Source organism: Pseudochaenichthys georgianus, chromosome 20, assembly GCF_902827115.2.
Source record: "Pseudochaenichthys georgianus chromosome 20, fPseGeo1.2, whole genome shotgun sequence".
In the NCBI taxonomy this organism is placed as follows: Eukaryota; Metazoa; Chordata; class Actinopteri; order Perciformes; family Channichthyidae; genus Pseudochaenichthys; species Pseudochaenichthys georgianus.
This window is the reverse complement of record NC_047522.1, coordinates 19,082,753-19,103,320: the sequence shown is the minus strand read 5'-3', so window position 1 is coordinate 19,103,320 and position 20,568 is coordinate 19,082,753. Positions and strand designations below refer to the sequence as shown.

The following is a 20,568-nucleotide window of genomic DNA, read 5'->3' as shown; positions in this document are numbered from 1 at the left end:
CCAAGCTCCTTTATATTCAATTAATGGACACCCTCAATCTATTGCTGAAGACAGGTTAAAAGAAGGTCAGCCGTCTATTTTATGCATGTCAAATATGAGTAATAAGGTTATTAATCCTCTCACATGACTCAGAAGTAATGCATGCTCTCTTGCTCTGCTCTCAAATGAGAAGAGGAGTCAGGCTTTATGAACTGTAACGCTCATGCTAGTAGCAAAAAGGAAGAGTAGGAAGAACAAAACAAGATGGTAGACAACACAAGGCTGTGGTTTGGATTAATTACAAACATCTCAGAGAGCTTGTGAGAGCTTTAATACTTGAAGAGATTAATGACCATGTTGATAATTAAACAATTTCCACTTGACTTACAACCCTATCCATAACCCTAACACACAGTTGACATCAAAAGTGTAAATGCAGTTTTCTCTGTTTTCTTGGAACTGTGAATGTGAAAGCCTCCCCTATTTTTATTCCGGTTTCTTTAAAGACTTTAAATCTGTGTTGTCCTTAAAGGTTAGTTTAGTCAAACCTTTAGTGGAGAAGGTTTTGTTAAATGTTCTCAAGCATGTTTCATTTAAAACTTGGTTGCAAATTCACTTTGTGTCAAAGGCAACCTTTATCTATTAAAGTATTCTAACAATTCACTGAAATCTGTAAAGTAGTTTCTGAGATATCATGCCCACTCACAGACAAAGAAATGAGATGAACAAACAGGACAGAAAACATGACCTCCTTTGCAGAGAAAACATTTCCAAGTTCTCCCACCGCAGGTTTGACACAATCCTCAGAGCTGTTGTGACATTATTGAAGCGTGACCTAACACATGACCTTCCATAATTGCCTGTGTTAGCCGGCCATGCGCAGACCCTTGACATGGCCATTTGGCTGCTTAGGGCTCCACTGACCAAAACACAGTGGGGTGGAGATATTAATAATATTGTAATCAAGCGTCAAAAGCGTGACATTGTGCATGCACAGTGGGAGCTCATCCCCTATCGTGGCTAAGCAGCGAATCCCCCCTCCCTCAGTGGAGCGGGGAAGCCCCTGTCTGTCAGCATACAACAACAAGGTCAACTGCCATTTAGCGGCGCAGCGTTCCTCGAATGGCAGTAAAACAGATCCCTCTGCCCAGGCTGCTGACCTTGTCTTGTTTAATGACATGTAGTGACCATGCGTAACTTTGTAGCCTGTTAAACAGCCTGTGGGCTTGCTGTGTATGAGCAATACCCAGTGTGATTTGCTGATCACCGGACTGTGATACTAAACTGTATCACGGAACAGGCCTTGCCAATGAGCGTGCATGAGTAGTGTTCAGGAATTACAGGAGTGGCTGCATGGAGGGATTTGAAATGTTGCATTGATAATAGATGAAATATTACCTAAATGTGAGTTATGTTGCTGGGAGAGAAGGGGCGTTGCTGAACACTTTTTTCAGATGTCTACTCCCCTGCAGCAGTAACCCGACTAATCAGATATGCAGGCAGAGTTAAAGGCCACCAAAACATTGCAGCTTGCACTTGCAAAATAATACCGATAAGAGACTCATAATAACATAAAAACACAGTTAATTCTCCCTTTTCAAGTGCCCTCTTGCTTACTCTCGCACTGCATCCTTATGAGGGCAGACTTTACTGCCGCTGAACATGAGCACCCTTTTGCTTCAGAGAGAATGAAGTAGAACTCAGAGAGAGAATCATATTGCACGATGACTTGATTCAGACGAGAGGAAACAATCCATGAAATATTTTACACCACTCATTAATCCACTCCTAATTGGGTCAAAATGGGTCTCATTAGAATTATGCTGATTCTACATTGTGGTAGATGCCATGGCAACAAACTATTGATGCACATCTTATGTTAGGAAGTATTATTAGTATTTAGTAAGGCCAAATCATTCAGTGATTATCACATTTTATGATTGATTATATCACTAAGGAGTAGACAGATGTTTCCCTTTTTAATCAGACAGACAGGGCAGGTCTAGCTGTTTTCCTTTTAGTCTAAGCTAAGCTAAACTAGGCTAACTTTGTCCTGGCTTTTGGCTGCATAATTGACATACATTGCAAAGTAACGTCAATATTAACATGTCACACACATGCAAGAAAGCAAATTAAAAGAACTCCCCAAAATGGTAATTGTCCATTGTGGTGGCTTTAACGGTCTGATAATAGCAAACACAAAGCAAACCAAAGGGCTCAGTTCTACAAGCGTATTTAAATTAAAACAGGAAGTATGTTGCTTATTTCAAGATTCATACTTTCAAGTCTAAAAAACACTTCTCATACTGTCTTTTTGAATTTACCTGTATTCTCTATCTGTCTTTTTAAGCTCTGCTTCTGAAAAAGCCCAGTCTTCTCTGATTAGCTTGCGATAAAAATAACAAAGGACATTCAAACAATTTATAGTACTATAGAACCATTTTATTTTTTTCATGCCTTCTTTCAATCAAGAATGTTCAGCTTTTTAGATTGATTGTAGAATGACAGTTTTTCTCTGAATACTTTTCCCAATAATCTGGATTTCATTCCTGGCTAAATGGACAAGTTTGTCCCTAAGAGACAATCTCACCTTCAGGTCAGCCGAGATTAGGGCCCCACATGGTAAGGGGTCCCTGCGCTTTGGCCCCTTTGGCCCTTTCAGTTATCCATCCTTCAATGTCTCATGCTGGCATCATGAAAGCATAGAGGATGTAGTTAACAAGCAGTGAAACGTATTGTTCTTCACCTTAGGTAGCTGCAATGCTTCTGTAATTATAAATGGTTTCAATAGAAGGTTCATATTACGTCTTTCTTTCATAGGCTGACCTTTTAAGACTGATAAAGCTGAAAGTGTGATTGAACTTTCAGCTGCTCTAGGGCTAAGCTTCATCATAATCTGAAGCTAAGAGGTCAATTATTAAATAATTAATTCCAATGACAAACTGTATGCTGCTCCTGCTGCTGCTGTCACCTTGTGTAAGAGAGATGCGACTATTCCCACGATACGTGCCTCATCTCGTTGAAACATTAGCCTTGAAAGGTATGAAAAAATATTTTGACTGTAATGTAATTTAACCCAACATGTCAGCCCTTGACGGCTGCATCCATCATTGTCAACCAAGGCTACATCAGTGCAGCGCCCAAGGTTTCGCCAAAGGATACTTGAACTGTGAATGTCTCACTCAGGTGTCTGAAGTCATTGTGGTGAGGAAGAGAAGAGCCTAAGTGAAAGTGGCAGGAACACCTTGCCCTGCTTATTCCGAACAAGGAACATCTTTCTGACTGGGAACAGTGATGATACACATGAGATATGAAATGCCAACAGATGTAACACTCTCCGGTATGTTTAACTGTAAACATGAAGCTTAACATTTGAATACTGTAGATATCAAGGTTAGATTAAATAGTGTACCCAGAGTATGCTCGGTGAACATGCTAATGCACAAAAGGTTTGTTTACTGTTGACATTTAAGATAGATGATGGCTACGCGACCTGGTATTCAGTGGGAGGTTATTTTATCATATTTCATTACTGCTGCTCATTAAGAGGAGTTTCCAGGGAGCTGAGTGATTTATGCGACTGTGCCCCCCCCCCCCCAACCTGTACCTTTTTAAGTAAGTCATTAAGTAAGTCAGTCTACCAAAAAAAAGGACACATCAAAGACTTGGATCTGCCTTTCATCATGGGGAGGTTGGCAATTGCACAAACCAGTCAATTACAGCTTTTTAAAGCTATCATTAGTTATTTAAGTTTATCACATTATTATTATTGCCTTTTGATATTAAACAAATATTGAAAGTATTTTTAATTAGTAAATAAGCAAGTTCCACCTTGTTTCCATAGCAATAGCTTCATTAGAGCACACCATGCATTATTGCCACATCTGATGTAACAGGATTCAGAATATTGCTCGACACATTCCTCTTGTTCCTTCCATTTTAAAACTGGGGGAATCTTGCGTCCATAAAACCAGCAGAAGTGTTTAACTCTGAACGATAGATGGATGAAATGATGGGATTAATATTATCAGGGGATATATGTCCTCCCAACATATGGCATTGGAAGCTTCTCATGGGATTATATTAATCAAATCTCCAGGATTGTTATAAATCACTTGATCACCTCTGGGAATATTAGCCACCTGCGTATATAGATCCACTTTTCAAGAATTTGGGCAAAACTGCACTTGAGCTTTACACCATTAGGGAAAAAAGCACCTTCTTCATGATTTATGGCCCAAATGTTTGTTTCACTTTAAATGGCTCAGTAGAATGGTTTATTACATTTTGGTTTTCTTCCAACGCAAAATGGATGCTCAATATGTTTGTATTGAGCCGTGTGTTTCACTGCGTTTGTTTCCTGAATCGTGCCTTTGTGGATTGTTAATGTGCGTGAAAATGCTGGTTCATCATTTTCTGGGACTTCTGTCTTCTTTTGGTTCCACCTTGAACCAGTTCCTTGGCCGAGTGAAAGACACAGGGAAGATTAATGTCACTCCTTTGAAATCTCAGTCACAACGCTGCAGCACCAGCTCAACCATGAAAATACATCCCGAGTTTGCCATCTATCACCACGTTGACTAATATCCAGGTCCAAAATCTAGCCTTGAGTTTTACCCAAATTGAAGGGAGATAAAAGAGAGACATTGGAGAGGGCTGATATCATCTCTGTGAAACAAGCATGTTTTTGTTGTTGCCTAGGCTACTGTCTTGTCAAACCGATGTCCAAACATATTTGACGAGTTGCTGATGGGTTTTTAAATACATTTGGATGCTTCTCTGTTACCAGAACATTTTTAAAATAAACACTGACTGCCAGTGAGGAGTGAAATTAACATCACCACCATCTTATATAAAGACATGTCTTATTACCATTAGCTCTATGTACACTGCCCTGATGATATATAATGTATATGTATATATAATATAATGTGTATTCATATGAAATCAATAAGCTCCAGGCTAGGCTTGTTGTTCAGGAAAGTGTGGTCCATGGAGACCAAAAGATATTATTAGATTTTCCATTCCCTATATTAGAAAACTACGGAGCCCCCTAGGGGACATGGAGAAGAAAAAAATAATAATTTGAAAAAAATTAAATATTTTGCGAGATCTCGCAAAACCCCGTTGCAGTTTGTAGACGGTCCCTAAGCACTCCTCCTCTCCCTCCTCCAGCTGCAGATTGTGACCAATTATTGATGTTTAGCTCGGATGACGGCGCGTATCGAACTGTTCTGATAGAAACGACTCTGTAGCTCGTTGTCTACCTTGCTATGATTGTAAAGTCATGTTGTTTGTATTTTTACAAAGTTATGTTCATGAGTTATTGATCCGCGAAATTCGAATCTGTCAATAACTCAGCTCAGAGGGACGTGCATGTCCCCTCGCTCTGAGTGTTCTCTTGAGGTGTCTTCACTTATGTGAAACCCTTTATATATACAGTCTATGTGTGAAACCCGTGCGGCACGGGTTTCACACATACAGTAGACTGTATAAAGGGTTCAATCAGATCAATAACTCATGAACATAACATTATAAAAATACAAACAACATGACTTTACAATCATAGCAAGGTAGACAACGAGCTACAGAGTCGTTTTTATCAGAACAGTTCGATACGCGCCGTCATCCGAGCTAAACATCAATAATTGGTCACAATCTGCAGCTGGAGGAGGGAGAGGAGTGCTTAGGGACCGTCTACAAACTGCAACAGGGTTTTGCGAGATCTCGCAAAGCATTTTATTTGTATTCAAATAATTTATTTGTTCTTCTCCATGTCCCCTAGGGGGCTTCGCTACGTAGAAAACACTGTATGTACATTGATGATACACATGAAAGTGCTTTAACCTAGTGGGCTTCACGACCATTGAAAGTATACATTACATTACATTACATTACATTGCATTTAGCTGACGCTTTTATCCAAAGCGACTTACAATAAGTTCAGCACATAAGTTCAGCAATAAGTTCTTACATTAGTTTTCCCAGGAGACTTTGCAGAAAAGATAGAAAGTGAGTAAACAATTTATATATGTTAACTTATTCTACCTGGTGCCTATTTTATAAACAGGATGGGATGCAAATGTATGTCACAAATTATTATCTGCCGCATGAAACATCAAAGAAGTATTTGAGAAAGTGTCTCTTGCCACCATATGTTCCAGAAGTTGAAAACGTGTCTAGAATGTTGAAGCTGTCTGTTTGTCCTGCTGCTGGTTGTCGTTACTTTGGAGGTGCATGATGATGTCTTACTGCAGGGGGTTCACATTTCAGACCACTGAAAAAACCAGCTGCTGGCAGTGGTATGGATCCATGTACAGTTTCCCAGCAAAACAAGGTGAACTGAGGTTGTGTTTGTCAATAGAAGTCAATGGCTGCCAAGTAAAACAAAAGTCTTAAGTGTGCACATTGTCTGATCTTTGGAGAGATCTGTGTTGCTCTTTAGACTAGGATCTACAAACCTTAGCCGCAGTGTGTGTGTATACTTGTTTTCCTATCCAACAGTGGACATAAGTGTCATCATTACACACCCACAAACCAGGGACTTCGGGAAAACAGTGGACATTTTGGAGGTCTTAGTATAGTTTTGCTTGTTGTTGTGGGTCATAAATATTCAAATCTATACTAGTACGGTACATGTCTGCATGTGATAATGAGAACACTGCATGTGCATTTGTCTGTGAACATGTGAAAACATTTGTAGTGTAATTGTAGTGTAATGTGTCAAGTGTATGCTGGCTCACACACAGCAGGTGTAGCATTAGGTTGCATCTTGCATGTGATGTGGCCTTTCACGCAAACAAATCCAGACACATTTTTCCTGCAAGTAGCAAGGCTTTTAATTATTTAAGAGGGAGCATTGATTTCATGAATTAGCAAATAAAGGCGAGGCAGCATTGTTGTGCTGTGTGCTTGTTGAGGGGAGTAAGTAACTCTATGTCTCTTCTTATCAAGGTCCTAAATACTCATGTTATTATTAGACCTGCCTTGTTTTAGTCTCAGAGGAATTTGAGGTAATGAAAGGCATTACAAAAGCTTTCAAGGTTGTATTATTGAACAGGAAACTCTTTACTTGTTTATTTTTAGAGAAATCAACGTAGCATTGCTTGGTTCTTGAAAATTGTGACGGAAGAGTTTTCTATCAGAAAGCCATCAGAACAATTTTAGATTACAATTGGGCCAGTGGAGCCATGTGTATGTATGAAACATTATTCAAAGTACCTCAGCCCACACATCTGTGTCTTTATATTTCAGAATTAGCCAGTAATGGTTTAGAATCCTCTAATAGTCCCTGATGTGTTTGAGTACTGAATAGCATAGAGAAAACAAAAAGTGCCTCTACTAGGGGTGTAACGGTATCCGTATTCGTCCCGTACCGTCACGCAGTGTGCGAACTATACCACGGTCTCCAGGGGAGCCGGGATTATTTATTTAATTTTTTGCGGGGGGGGGTAAATGCTGATCCGTGCATTAATAGCAGCAGCAGCACAGACATAGGCCTATTATAAAGAGAACATCTGTTGCCCACCGGGTGGTGACACAGGTCTACATTTACATGAAACGTCCCGATGGATCATGTTCATGTCAACAGATTTCCCGAGCATGTATGGGCTACGCAAACTTCAATCAACTTGATAATAAATAATCCACGGACCACCAATGTAACGTTTGACTCTTTAATGAAATCAACTTAAAATAACTCAAAAACAGGCTACATTGTTTCACATGGGCTATAGCCTATTATGGCTGTTACACAAAGCCGAACACACGCGATAAGAGCAGCCATCGGCACCAACCATGAACAATATTAATAATACAGCTATAGCACAACACAACCCTCTCACTGCCTGGAGAGACGCAACGCGACGCCACACACACAACACAACGGCTCGTCTTCTTGTGTCTCTTCAGCCCCCAAGTTAACGTTAGCTGTCAAGTTAGCACTAGCACTGACCTTAGCTCCCTCCTCTCTCGGTTCTGTTGTAGCAGCAGTCACAACGTACGATGTGCTACCACTACATTCGGTTGGTCTTCTTGATCAGGTTGTTTGGCCGTCTTTTTAAAGAAATTGCCCATGGTACGTTGTTTTTTTCTTTTCGACATGTCAGCAGTAGCAACGATGCCTGGTAAACATGCAGTGCTAACTAAACGAGCTTGTGAGTGAGTGGGTAGTGGGTGGAGCTGCGGGCAGCGTGAACGGTGCAAGCAGGCGACACTTTTTTCATGAATCATAAACTCTAAATATAATTTTATTTCACTTATTTTACACCTTTGAAAAAAAAAACATGCCCAAAATGGAATTTATTTGGTCATCATATCAGTATTTTAGAGAGCTCCCCCCAAATTTCACAAACCATGTTCCCAGGGGAGCTCATGTCACCACTAGGGCACGGTTCGGCACATGCAGTCACACGGCGAATACGCCTTTTTTTACGAGTGGGAAAAAAGTCTGTCCTTCAGGGCAGTATCCACTACACTATATATAATCCAGGGGGCGGTATTGCGCCTAAAAGCTGTTTGCCAGCCGCCCTTAAACAACAAATGAAGAACAAGAAGAAACAACAACAAAACGAACTAAATACAAGAAGAAGAAAAGTTAGTATGGCGATTTCAGATACCACACAGGAGCTAGAACCCACCTGCTTCTTTTAAATCAGCTGCGTGGGAACATTTCGGGTTCCCTGTGGACTACAATAACGATGAAGTGTGCGAGTGGTGGATCCGACGAGGACGGTGTATCGGCGTTGTTCGATAGCGGTGCGGTATGCTAATGGTAACACACGCCAAACATGCTAAATCATGTCAGAAGCATAGACTGTATATATAAATGGACGTAGGGTCCGTGACGTCACCCATAGGATTCTGCAGAGTTGCCGTGAAGCCCTTAGTAGGCGGAGTCGGCCACTAACGGCTCGACAGCGACGTCAGAGTCTAACTCCCGCCTTCTCCCGCCTGCTCCAAATAAGGGCAAAGAGGCGGTGCTGAGGCGGAACCGAGGTTGGACAGGGCGGGACCTGCTGCCACCGAGCGTGACGTTCCAGACCTAGCTCAGGCTAAGAAGCTAAGCTAACATGCTCTATTCAGTATTAAGCTAACAACCCAGCTTGAGGTCACTGCTCCTCGTTCCCGGCATATTCTGAAGGTAAGATACCCTGTAACTTTACAAAACTTGTTCTTTTGATTTAAATGTTCTTGAACCTACACTATACAATTGTTTTTTAAGTGCTTCACCGTTTTTCAAATATAAATGTCATTTGTAACTAAACTTTGTAAACTAGCAGAGATATGGCCAGTGTTGCGTGAATTAAATGTGATTAATGAAATATGACTGTAGAAAAAGAAAGGTGCTTTTATATTGATTAAACCATTTTTATTTATTTCAGCATTAAGAAAAATGAAGATGGCAACCTCCTCCACGCCAAACTGCACAACCTGTAAGTTGATGGTCCTGGCTTACTTTACATGACTTCAGATGGTTGACATTACACACAAACATACTATACATATACATGTGTGCACAATTGTAGATAAACAGCACACAGTATATAAATATATATATATAAACTGTGTGCTGTTAATCTGTTTTTTGAGGTTTTGCTCTCTTGTTACTTTTAACCATACAGGTGTGATTTCATAGTTATTTTGCATGTTATTGTCAAAGGAACAAAATGAGAAACCCTTTATAATTGATTTGATATTCCTCATGATCTGAAGCATTTGTTGCTCTCATTTATTTTCCTCCCATAGTGACTGTATGGATAATCGGAGACAGCTATGTCCGGCATGGAGCCCAGAGAGCTACAGAGACCATCGGCAGCAACCTTGGCCTCGACCTGAGGGTGTGCTGGTTCGGTTGGGGTGGACTGCGCTGGAGAGGTGTCCTCCCTTTCTTTTCCTACTCCCTGCGAGGAAGAGCAGTCCCGGATGTCCTCCTCATCCACTGTGGCGGCAATGACTTGGGGGATGTGCCCAGTGTTCAGTTGCTGAACCAGATGAAGGAGGACCTGCACCAGCTTCACCATCGGCACCCTGGCATGAAGATCATGCTCTCCCAGATGAACCAGAGGCGCCGGTGGAGGGCTGGTGCAAATCCTGTGGACAATGGACAAGGCCCGGAAGTTTGTTAACAGTGTTATGGCTACTTTTGTTCATAGCCTAAATGGTGCCATTGTTGACCACTCCAACATTAGACATGACAGTCCTGGGCTGTTTTTGCGAGATGGAGTTAATTTCACCCCTTGGGGAAATGATATTTTTTTTAAGTCACCAGCCAATTGCCTGAAAGACCACCTCCAAAGACTGTGAACTGCTAAAATGTCAGTATCACTGTTTTTGGATTTGGCCTTTAGAGTATGTATTCTAAGGCCCTTGCTAAGCCCAGACTGTCATGGCTAATGTTGAGTTAGATATTACATCTGTAGCCATAACACTGTTAACATGGCTGCTCTTCCTCTTCCCCACATCCCACCCCCCCCTCTTCCCCCAATGGACTCTGCAGCTCTCCAGGCCCATGCTGGGCATGGCTGTCTGTCAAACCTTTTATTTTGTATTTGTTATGATGTTTTTTGTTATTTTATTTGTTAAAATAATTATGTATTTATGTAAATATTGAAAATAAATTACATTCATATTTTCACTTCTTTTGTCTACTGCTTACTGAAAATGTTAGCTATCACATCCAAATGGGACTATCAAATGAAAGGATAAGCTTACCATACAATACAGAAAACATTACACATTAAGGCTCAAATCTTTTCCCAAGCCGGAGCAGTCTGAAAAGAGTCCCAAGTTTAAAAACACAAAATCTTGACAATGAATACTACACTGTCATTTGTCAGTGACAATGCAAACAACAGGAAGGTCTCCCCTAGTCCCATGTATGTTGGCATCAATGTCATTAGCATACCATAGAATGTAATTATGAAGTGCAATACTTTAAATCTTTTGTCAACAAATAAAAAACATCTTAATTTCCTTTAGGACAACATTTTGTTCATAACACCACTACATTAACAATAAGCATAGGAAAATGATAACTGTCAACATTTAAGATTGTGCTTTTACTCTTTATTTAATCAGATCTATTTACATTGAAAATGTGATAAATACACAAGCCACATTGAAAGTTACATCTTGCATTTTATGAAAAGTAAAGGTTTCGAATCATTGTATGACTTAAAGGGATAGTGGAAATCCGCGAATTTTGGGTTTAACTTATGTATTTTTATTAAAAATAAGCATAATAAACCATTTTTTTTAATTTCATGCGCCTAGTTTCATTTTATTTTCAATTGTACTGCTCCCGACCACGCCCTCTCAATGAAACGAAATACTTCGGGAATCTTCGGGTGATGACGAAAACAAAGGAAGACGGGCACAAACATTGGACGAGGCACGAGTATTTTATTATGTTTTCTGGCTGATTTAATGCATCATTAGCCTGTACCATTGTGTACAACGCCATTTATTGCCTGTCGATTAGGCGACCGGAGGCCTCGTCATCCGATAATCCGGTACACAGTGTCGAATGTGTACACTACAGTCATCATATAGACATGATAGACTAACAGTACTGTGAGTACAGCCTACACTTGACAGGCAGCCTGGCTAGCCTAGGATTAGGACCATACTACGTCAAAAGACCGATTGGCTCTAGCTGTATATCATGCTAGTATACAATTCATTTAAATGTATTCATGTAATTAATGCCCATAAGGCTGTTACATATACAATAATAAATGTGACAAGATAATTTATGTGAACCTGACCCTGGTATGTTATGAAATGTACCCTACATGCAGTCATCCTCGGGCATAGCCATAGGCCTACAGTGCATGCATGCCAACTTTTGCAATATATAATATAGCGCCTAGCGTGAGCTATGCTTAGGGACCTACCAGTCAAGATTATTTGTGCGTAGGGGTGCATCATCTGGCGCCTGGTCCTGGTCATCCTCGCCATTGCCCATGCCGTGAACTAACTCCATCACCTCGGGCTCGAACAAATAAGGACGTAATGGTCCATCGTCTGGCTCAATATTCTCACCATCGTCGCTTACTGAACCGGATTCAGATTCAGTTCCTAAAACTACATTTTCGCAGGAAAGCCGAGAGGATGTTTCTGACTCGCTATCATCACTGGATACCTCGTACAATCCTTCTTCTTTGTCTGGTATATTTGCCCTTCCACGTTCATTCTGCATAGACGCCATGGTTTGTTATTGTTTCGTCTTCCTGAGTTTTCCTCACTTCCGGTTTGGCTGACTCGATCATTTCGTTTCTAAAAAAGTTCGGGGAAGCTGCAATAAAGTGCTTCTAACATGCGTAAGGCAATTATTATATTTTTTTAATCAGGTGTGATTGTTTTGGTACGTAATTATGCTTGTATATAAGTTAAAACGAAACTATTTGGGGTTCAATTTCCACTATCCCTTTAAGTACACTACAAAATAAATTAAAGATGTGCAACAACTGTATCAGTAATTAAAATGATATAACTTATGCACAGGCTTGGGAGGGCTACTTGCCAAAAACAGTAACTTCATGTGAGTATCAAGATATAAAAGTAATGTAAACTGATAACTTTCTTTTTGTTTTGGATTACTTCAATATCAAATGTAATGCAAATAAACACAGGAGAGAAGAAATATGAATATGATTTTTTTACTTAAAATGTATAATATAATACCATAAAGCAGATTCAGGCAGTAGGTGTAGAGATTCAGAACAGTACGGCTTCCAGAGAAGAGATACCATTTGATCATTTTACAACAACCACTATCTGCTCTTTTTAGGTTTTGAATAAGATTGTAATCCTGAGTTTCCCTATTATTAAAAAAAGTAAAACTAATCCGATTACATCTCTTCCTATGTAACTAAGGATTACACTTTCATTTTTTTCTATACAATCTTGATTCGTGTTCGATGTAATCCATTACTATCTAAGCCAATACAAGTCATAACTTTTGGAAAATTGTCTCAAGTTATAAATTATGCCTTCAATCTCTTTCACGTGGAGAAGACATCCCATTGGCCGAGGCGTTGCAACTTCCCTCAAGCGTCCTACATGAAAGAAAGATCACATGTTAGAAATGTGTGCACAAACTATTCAGTATGACCCGTCTTAGTTTAAAGCCCAAGTGTAAGAGTGAACAGAGGCGGAGTCTGCCTGTTTTCCAATTTGTTTTGTTTGTTGGCTGCTGCTGCCCAAACCAACACCCTCCTCACAAGCATTGACTGTTGAAATGTCATTATGCTCCACATGTGGAACAACAAAGGCTTCTTCAGGCATGCCTTGTATCATAATGATATTGCTCTGATCAGCAGCAAGACTGTTTTCACCACTACCATGGTCTACATCTGCAACCTCCTCATTGCTATTAACAGTCGAACTAGGAGTGTCACTTACCTCGTCATTGCTACTCACCTGCTTCTCCTTCCAGGCTGTTGTTCTTTGCCATTGGTGAAATAGAAAATGGTGGGCACTGCAGTGTTTTTCAGGCATCTCCTTCCCTAATAAAAATAATAAACAAAAACACATAAAATAACTTTTTGAGGTCTGTAGATATTCAACTTTCTTTTGAATAATGTTGTTTTAAATGTAAGAGTGCATTATAAAAGACAATAGAGGGCCAACATGTTAACTATGCAGTTAATCCATTCAACAATTACGTGTTTCCAAGATTCAGATTCAAAGGATTTATGTCATAGCACATAGGCTACAGTGTGGGAATGGCAATGAAAATCATCTGTCCCGAGCTCCTCCAACAATGCAACAGTTATATAAGACATAAAACAATAAAAGAAATTCAAAATTAAATTAAGAATAATAAATTAGTGCAGGCAGAAATCTATATACACGTAAATATAATAAGACATATGCAAGAACAGAATGTAAAGATAAATATTGTATAGTAAAATTAAATTAAATCATTTTTTTTTTACAGTGATAGCTGTTAAGATAAATAAGTTATAAGATGACAACAGATGAATGAATGTTGCTATTAAAATAATGTAAAAAAAAGGTAATATAATTCATCTGTTTTTAACATAGAGTATGTGGGGGGAAATGGCAATTCTCTATCTATGATAAAGAGTCTTTGCATAAATTGAAGAGAAATGTGATGGTTTGCAAACAAATCGATTTCTATTTTTCTTTACTTAACTGGCAAAATCTTAATTTGGCCTTTAATAAAAAGAACATTACTCATCACTGATGTGCAAGCTGTGCCATAACAATTATTTAGCATTGTATAATGTATAACATGTATTTAATTAGTAACAACAATTTACACTCACAAATGGAACCAAGTTATTTTGTTTTTAAAAAAGGATCTGTACCCATGAGTCCGTGCTGAAGGGATGACTCTCAAAGTGTGCACTGCACAGGCGAGAAGAAACGTTGGGGGTCCATGTATATGGGCTCAGAACAGTCTCATAATACACACATGCGCACAGAAGGATTCACACTTGTATTTCATGATCCGAAAAAGGATTCACACTTGTATTTCCGGATCCACACTTGTGTTTTTCAATGCACACACAAATGTATTCCGTTTCATATAGGCTACATGTAAATAAAATCCAAATACAGAAAAAAGTTTTACATGTGTATTTTTTATCCTCACATATTTGTTTTCCGTTTAAAACCCCTGAACCTGCAAACACAAACCGCTTCCTGTGCACGGATCGCTGTGCATTCGTGTGTGGGTTTTTTGAGACTCCCCTGACGGTCAGCCGATTCGTACTTGTAATTATTTCTATCTATAGCCAATCAGATGTCTCCTCAATTCTAAGCCAATCGCATGAGCGCACCCCCACGAGGGTAGATTTCTTGCGTTCATGACGTAGCGCTTCATGTACGCATTTTGCGCAGTCCGGAGCTGACAGCTCCATGGAGCCTGCCTGGAGGCGCTAATCTCAGGACACCTCCACTCTCAGTACAGCGCCACTTTCCGAACAGGAAATGCACGCCAATACAAGCCTTTATATTATTAAGGTACAGCGCCACTTTCCAAACCATTGATGAATGCTTGTGAACACAAAAACGGCAGGCAAAACCGTTTTAAATATGTGTTTCCTGTGTGGCGAATACAGCTGCTTTATTTATGTCTGTATGAAGTTGTTGTGAGTGTGGAGGGAGCAGCTACAGGTTAGCTTCGCCTAATCGATCAGTGCACTACGAAGCCAGTGCTAGACAGTGACCTGTTAACGGGGGGAGCCCCGCCGGTCATTATCGGCCGATATTCACTCTTAATAGTTCGGTGCTCTCTATAAAGGCCGATCAGGAGAGCTGGATCTGATCGATATGGACATAAACGCGAGTGAAGTATAACCGGACGCGAGAGAGAGATCAGATCAGCTGCTGAGTCTGACGGAGACACGCTGCTCTGCATGAGCCTGATGCTCCTCCCTCTGTTTAGCGAGCTGACCGGACTGCGCAAAATGCGTATATGAAGTAATCTTACCCTCGTGGGGGGCGCGTTCATGTGATTGGCTTAGAATGAAGGAGACATCTGATTGGCTATAGATAGAAAAAATTACAAGTACGAATCGGCTGACCGTCAGGGGAGTCTCAAAAAACCCACACACGAATGCACAGCGATCCGTGCACAGAAAGCTGTTTGTGTTTGCAGGTGCAGGGGTTTTAAAGGGGAAACTAATAAGTGAGGATCAAAAATACATATGTAAAACTTTTTTCTGTATTTGGATTTTATTTACATGTATATGAAACGGAATACATTTGTGTGTGCATTGAAAAACACAAGTGTGGATCCGGAAATACAAGTTTGAATCCTTCTGTGTGCATGTGTGTATTATGAGACTGTTCTGAGCCCATACATGTATTCCTCCGGATGTTCAGCACCCACTGGTCCAGCCTGTCTGGATCACCGAAAGGAAACCTTTATTCAAAAATACATGAAAACCGACCCAAAGACAACAGGAGGGTTAATGCCATATTCACTTAGTAACGCATGAACAACTTTTACAAATATTTCTATATAGTCTGTGTTGGTAAATGTAATCTAGGTTGCACATTTCCTGCTGAAATACATGCATGGGCCTACCAAGTTACTGCGTGGCACTTTGGTTTTGATAAAACAGTGTAGTTCCACTATATAAACGTTACATTCATAATCAAACGAGATAATATGCAAGATAAATAGCTATTTGTTGTTATTCTTAATGCTTGTCATTCACACGTTAATAAAATAAAATAAGTACCGATACATAGCAGAACAATTGTGGCGATGTTCAGCTTAATAAGCCTTGTTCAACATAATTTCTTTAGCTAATACTATAGCGGGCTGCAGGCGAACCAAGTCCGCGTTTCGCTGCATTCCTTGGGCTCCGCCGCTGGCCGAAGCTAACGGAGCCGCAAAGGGCTAGCTACGGCTCCGGTTAGCTTCGGCGGCGGACTCCGGCGGCCACCACTGGGATAATTGGGTCCACTTTTAACATTTGCTCCCATTTAGCATTATGGGCGTCATAGCCATAGACTATAAAAGTCTTACCCAAGGCTGAATCATAAACTAAACTGTATATATATATACACATGCATAAAGGGTTACGTCCTTAGCTAGCTACATAACAAGCTAAGCTAACAAGCACACAAACACCTGCTAACGGGGTTAACATGTATAATATTATCATTTTACTCACCGAAAAAAGCTGTGAGTAGACTTCTTGGAAGTTCTGTTAGTACATTCAAGCGCACAGCACGACATCTTAATTGTCTGGTATATCACCACGAACACGGCTAAAGCTAAAGGGTCAAGTACAGTACTATGACTAACTAACGTTGTAGCCTCTATGGTTGTAGCCTAGCAGAGTGGACAAGTTGCTGTTAGCTGACAGTGAGGCACGTATCTGTCAATCAAAGTGACCACGCCCTAATGTATGCACAAACTTTAAGACCTAATATAAATAAAAGGGTCGCGTTAGAAAACAATTCACTCACAGATCCATAATCATGAAGGTGGAATCTAACTATATCGATAATAAAATGTATGGAGCCAGGGAGAGAAACATGTTTTTTTCCGCTGTAAAGTTGGGCATTTTAACATGGGGGTCTATGGAAATTGCTCCTTTCTGCAGCCATCGCCTATCGGCCAATATATGAACTGCAGTGTGTGGCACTTCCGTATTGGCTTCCCGGCTCTTCCCCAGAGTTTGCCGCTTGGTCAGAAGGCATCACCCAGATTTGCCAATCACCGGAGCCCGGAAAAAGACAACAGCAGTTCAACAGCTGATCCCCGCTGTTTTTAAGAAGCCAATAGACATGAAAGCCGTGAGACCAAAATAAATAACGGAAGCTTTTGGCATAATGTTTTTCAACGACTTTGCGCTCTGGAAACACTTTCTTATTATTTATGATGTAATGTTTTCAAGACATTCTTTTTAGTTTTACAGCTTGATGAAACCTTTTAGTTTGACATCAGCCATTATAGATAATATGGCCATCTGAGTGTGTGGTGCTGTTTGTGGTTTGTTTTTAACTGTTTAATACAGTTAATTATTCAATATGTCAGAGTTCCTTATTTTGACATTGAAACTTGCACTACTGTTCAAAAATAAATAACAACAAACCTGGAATTACGCATTTGGGAGTTTTTTTTGCTTTTTCTTGTTGTACCAAACCGTACCGAATCGTGACACCCAAACCGAGGTACGAACCGAACCGTGACTTCTGTGAACCGTTACACCCCTAGCCTCTACTGAAACTCTCCCAAAAAACATGTTTCAAAGTTAATAGCAGCACATACAGTGGAAACTGGCTCATACATTCCCAACATGTCAGCAAGGATGTAAGCCATGTCATTTCAGCTCATGTAGATTTAAAAGACATTAGCAGGCATACTATGATGGTCTTAGGAATTACATGAGTGATTAAAGAGAGTTTAGTAATCCAAATTTCACACATATGAGTATTCCTGAAGAGATGTCACAAAGTAGCCTGAGGGACCAGATGGTGAATACAATTTTAGTTGGTGGAGAGGAAAGAAAAATAAGCCTGCAGCTGTCCCAGTTTACTTTAATTTAATTGTGTGTGTCCTGTGAATTGCTTTCTGTTCTATAGTAGAGTTTATTATAGGAAATCAAGAGCATTTTAGCCAGTGTGTGCTTCACATCAAATGTATGAAATTACAATAAAGTACCATAGCAGTCGTTTTTGAGAGAAAAGATTTTGCAATTGCACATTATAGAAATGTGACTTCCATGTAATAGAAAAACTGTAAATCAAGTGGTTTTCTGGTTAAATCAAGTTTGGTTGCGGTAGTCAGACATTCCACAAGCTTGTATTTTTTCTCTCACAGAGCTGTCAAATGTTCAGGTGTTCAAAATACCTAAAATGTTCATACAGGTGGAAATATTTAGGTGTTAAAAAAGTGCCTTTCAGAGGGACATTGTTAAAACTGAGTGAGAAATTGAGTGTGGACAAAGGACAAAGTAGCAATCACAAGCTAGGGAGCAATAAATTAAATAGTACATGAAATATTGCATCTGATTTTCCCACACATAATGCCACAAAAACAACTACACCCAGGGACACTATATACCTGTTTGAATTGACATTTACAGATGGAAATATTACTAATTTATGTATTTATGTGTAAAGGCAAAGGAAAGTCATTCCGGCAGTTAAATTAAACACTTTGAATTTCAAAAGGATGTTTGTGGACACCTGCTTACTTGTATGTCTGTGCTTCAAGCTGTTGTGAATGTCTACTTATCAGCCAAAGCAACAATATTAATCATTTTTGCCTTTGTAAGAAGATCTTTTTTTTAGTAGCATTTTCCACCTGCACCTGATATGGCTTGCTGAGTCATAGCTCCTCACGACACCATTCATCTTCCGCCGGTGTGAGGGTGAAGGACCTGCTCACCTGACCACCACGTATCATTGATTGCAGTGTAAAGCCGTGCGACTGTGTGCGAATGCATGTCACACTTTGGCACTGTGAAAACATTTACAGTTTAAGGGCCCGCTGGGAGCCTCTGCTTTACAGAGCTGGATCGTTTTGAAAAGATCAGGACGGTTGTGAGAGGTGCTCACTCTGCAAGCAAATGCAATGGTATTTATGGATGACTTTCCACAGCGTGTTTTACAAGCAACCATATTAGGTTTGTGAGTTTCAACAATATATGTTGCTGCCATTGCAACAATAGCATAAACAAATTCAAATACAGAGCGGTTTCATTTATTTTTTTGTGGGATAACGTCTTCTGCCAGAAGGACTTGTTTTCCTGTTGTTATGACACCATTTGTTGTAGAAAATGTAAATCAGTAATGAAAATAACATCAAATTACTATCAATTATTAGGTCAAACATATCCTTAGTTGGCAGTTTAATTTCTGCTTTTACTATTGCATGTAATACACTAGCCTTGCAGTTATTTCTAAACAAGTAAAAATGGGTGATCAGTTTATATATTTAAAAATAAAGATAATATCATTTTAATTCCTGATGTACTAGATTTATTTGCTTAATAATGAGTTAGGAATATTTCTAGAGATGTCCCGATCCGATCACGTGATCGGGGATCGGAGCCGATCACGTGATTTTCAAAAAATCGGGGATCGGGATTTCTTTTTTAATTTTTTTTTTATATAAAATATGTTTTTTTAATTTAATGTTACAAAACAAAAATGACCATGTTCATGTCTTAAAGTCATCCTGAGGACTTAGTTTTGGTTTAAAATTACACAACATCATGTATGTGTTGCTTCTTTTGGGCTTGTTTTCAGACCTGGTTGCTTATTTCTCTGAAATCTGGCAACAGAGTGGGCGCAGTGTCTAATAGTAGCAGTAAGCTAACGAGAGGCTACGTTCAGCTGGTGACTCGGGAGTCGGGACAGAGAAAATGTCAGGAGTTTGGAAGTATTATAAAATTGAAAGCGAAGGCAGTGTAACAGCCAGATGAAAGAGAAAAGAAACTGCCCCAGAACAGTAAAAAGGCCAACACAATAACAGCCAAGATAGCTGAATTCATCGCGTTGGATGACCAGACGTTATCTGTTACCTTTTTTTTCTCTTAATGCATTGCATAAAGATCGGATCGGGAAAAATCGGTATCGGCAGATTGTCAAAACCAAATGATCGGAATCGGATCGGGAGCAAAAAAAGGTGATCGGGACATCCCTAAATATTTCATATAAAGCTATGCTGACATATTAATTCAGTGTCGAGCGACCTTTTGTTGAAATCATATCACTTTTTTTCAAATCAATATCTTATAGCACATTTCTCCACAAGTGTTACATAACACGTGTCTAGAATTTGCACAAAGGTTTGCTAAACTGAATAGTTGATATATAATGTCATATTTTCACAACTTCCAACACGTATCGCATCACTGTGCCATGCATCACATGCAAAATGATCTATTCAGTGTAGAAAATCTGTCGGAAATACATGTATTTTACATAAATATGTGACAGTGTTATGTAACACTTGTGGATACAGCTGTTCCAGGTCAAGGCTAATGAATACAGTTAATGAAGGAAACGTGCCAGGGGTGAAGGTTAAAGGAGGAGAGAAAGAGGGTAGATGGATGGATAGAGTTCATCATGTGCTGTGTGCTCTGT

The 20,568-nt window shown here is 39.7% G+C and overlaps 1 long non-coding RNA gene across 1 annotated transcript; it reads left to right on the top strand.

Moving 5' to 3' along the window:
• The first annotated feature begins 9,008 nt into the window (after positions 1-9,008).
• LOC139435907 (uncharacterized) lies at positions 9,009-10,039 on the top strand. The gene is made up of 3 exons (XR_011645119.1): positions 9,009-9,121; positions 9,363-9,413; positions 9,727-10,039. It is a non-coding gene; the product is annotated as an uncharacterized lncRNA (long non-coding RNA).
• The last annotated feature ends 10,529 nt before the right edge of the window (positions 10,040-20,568 follow it).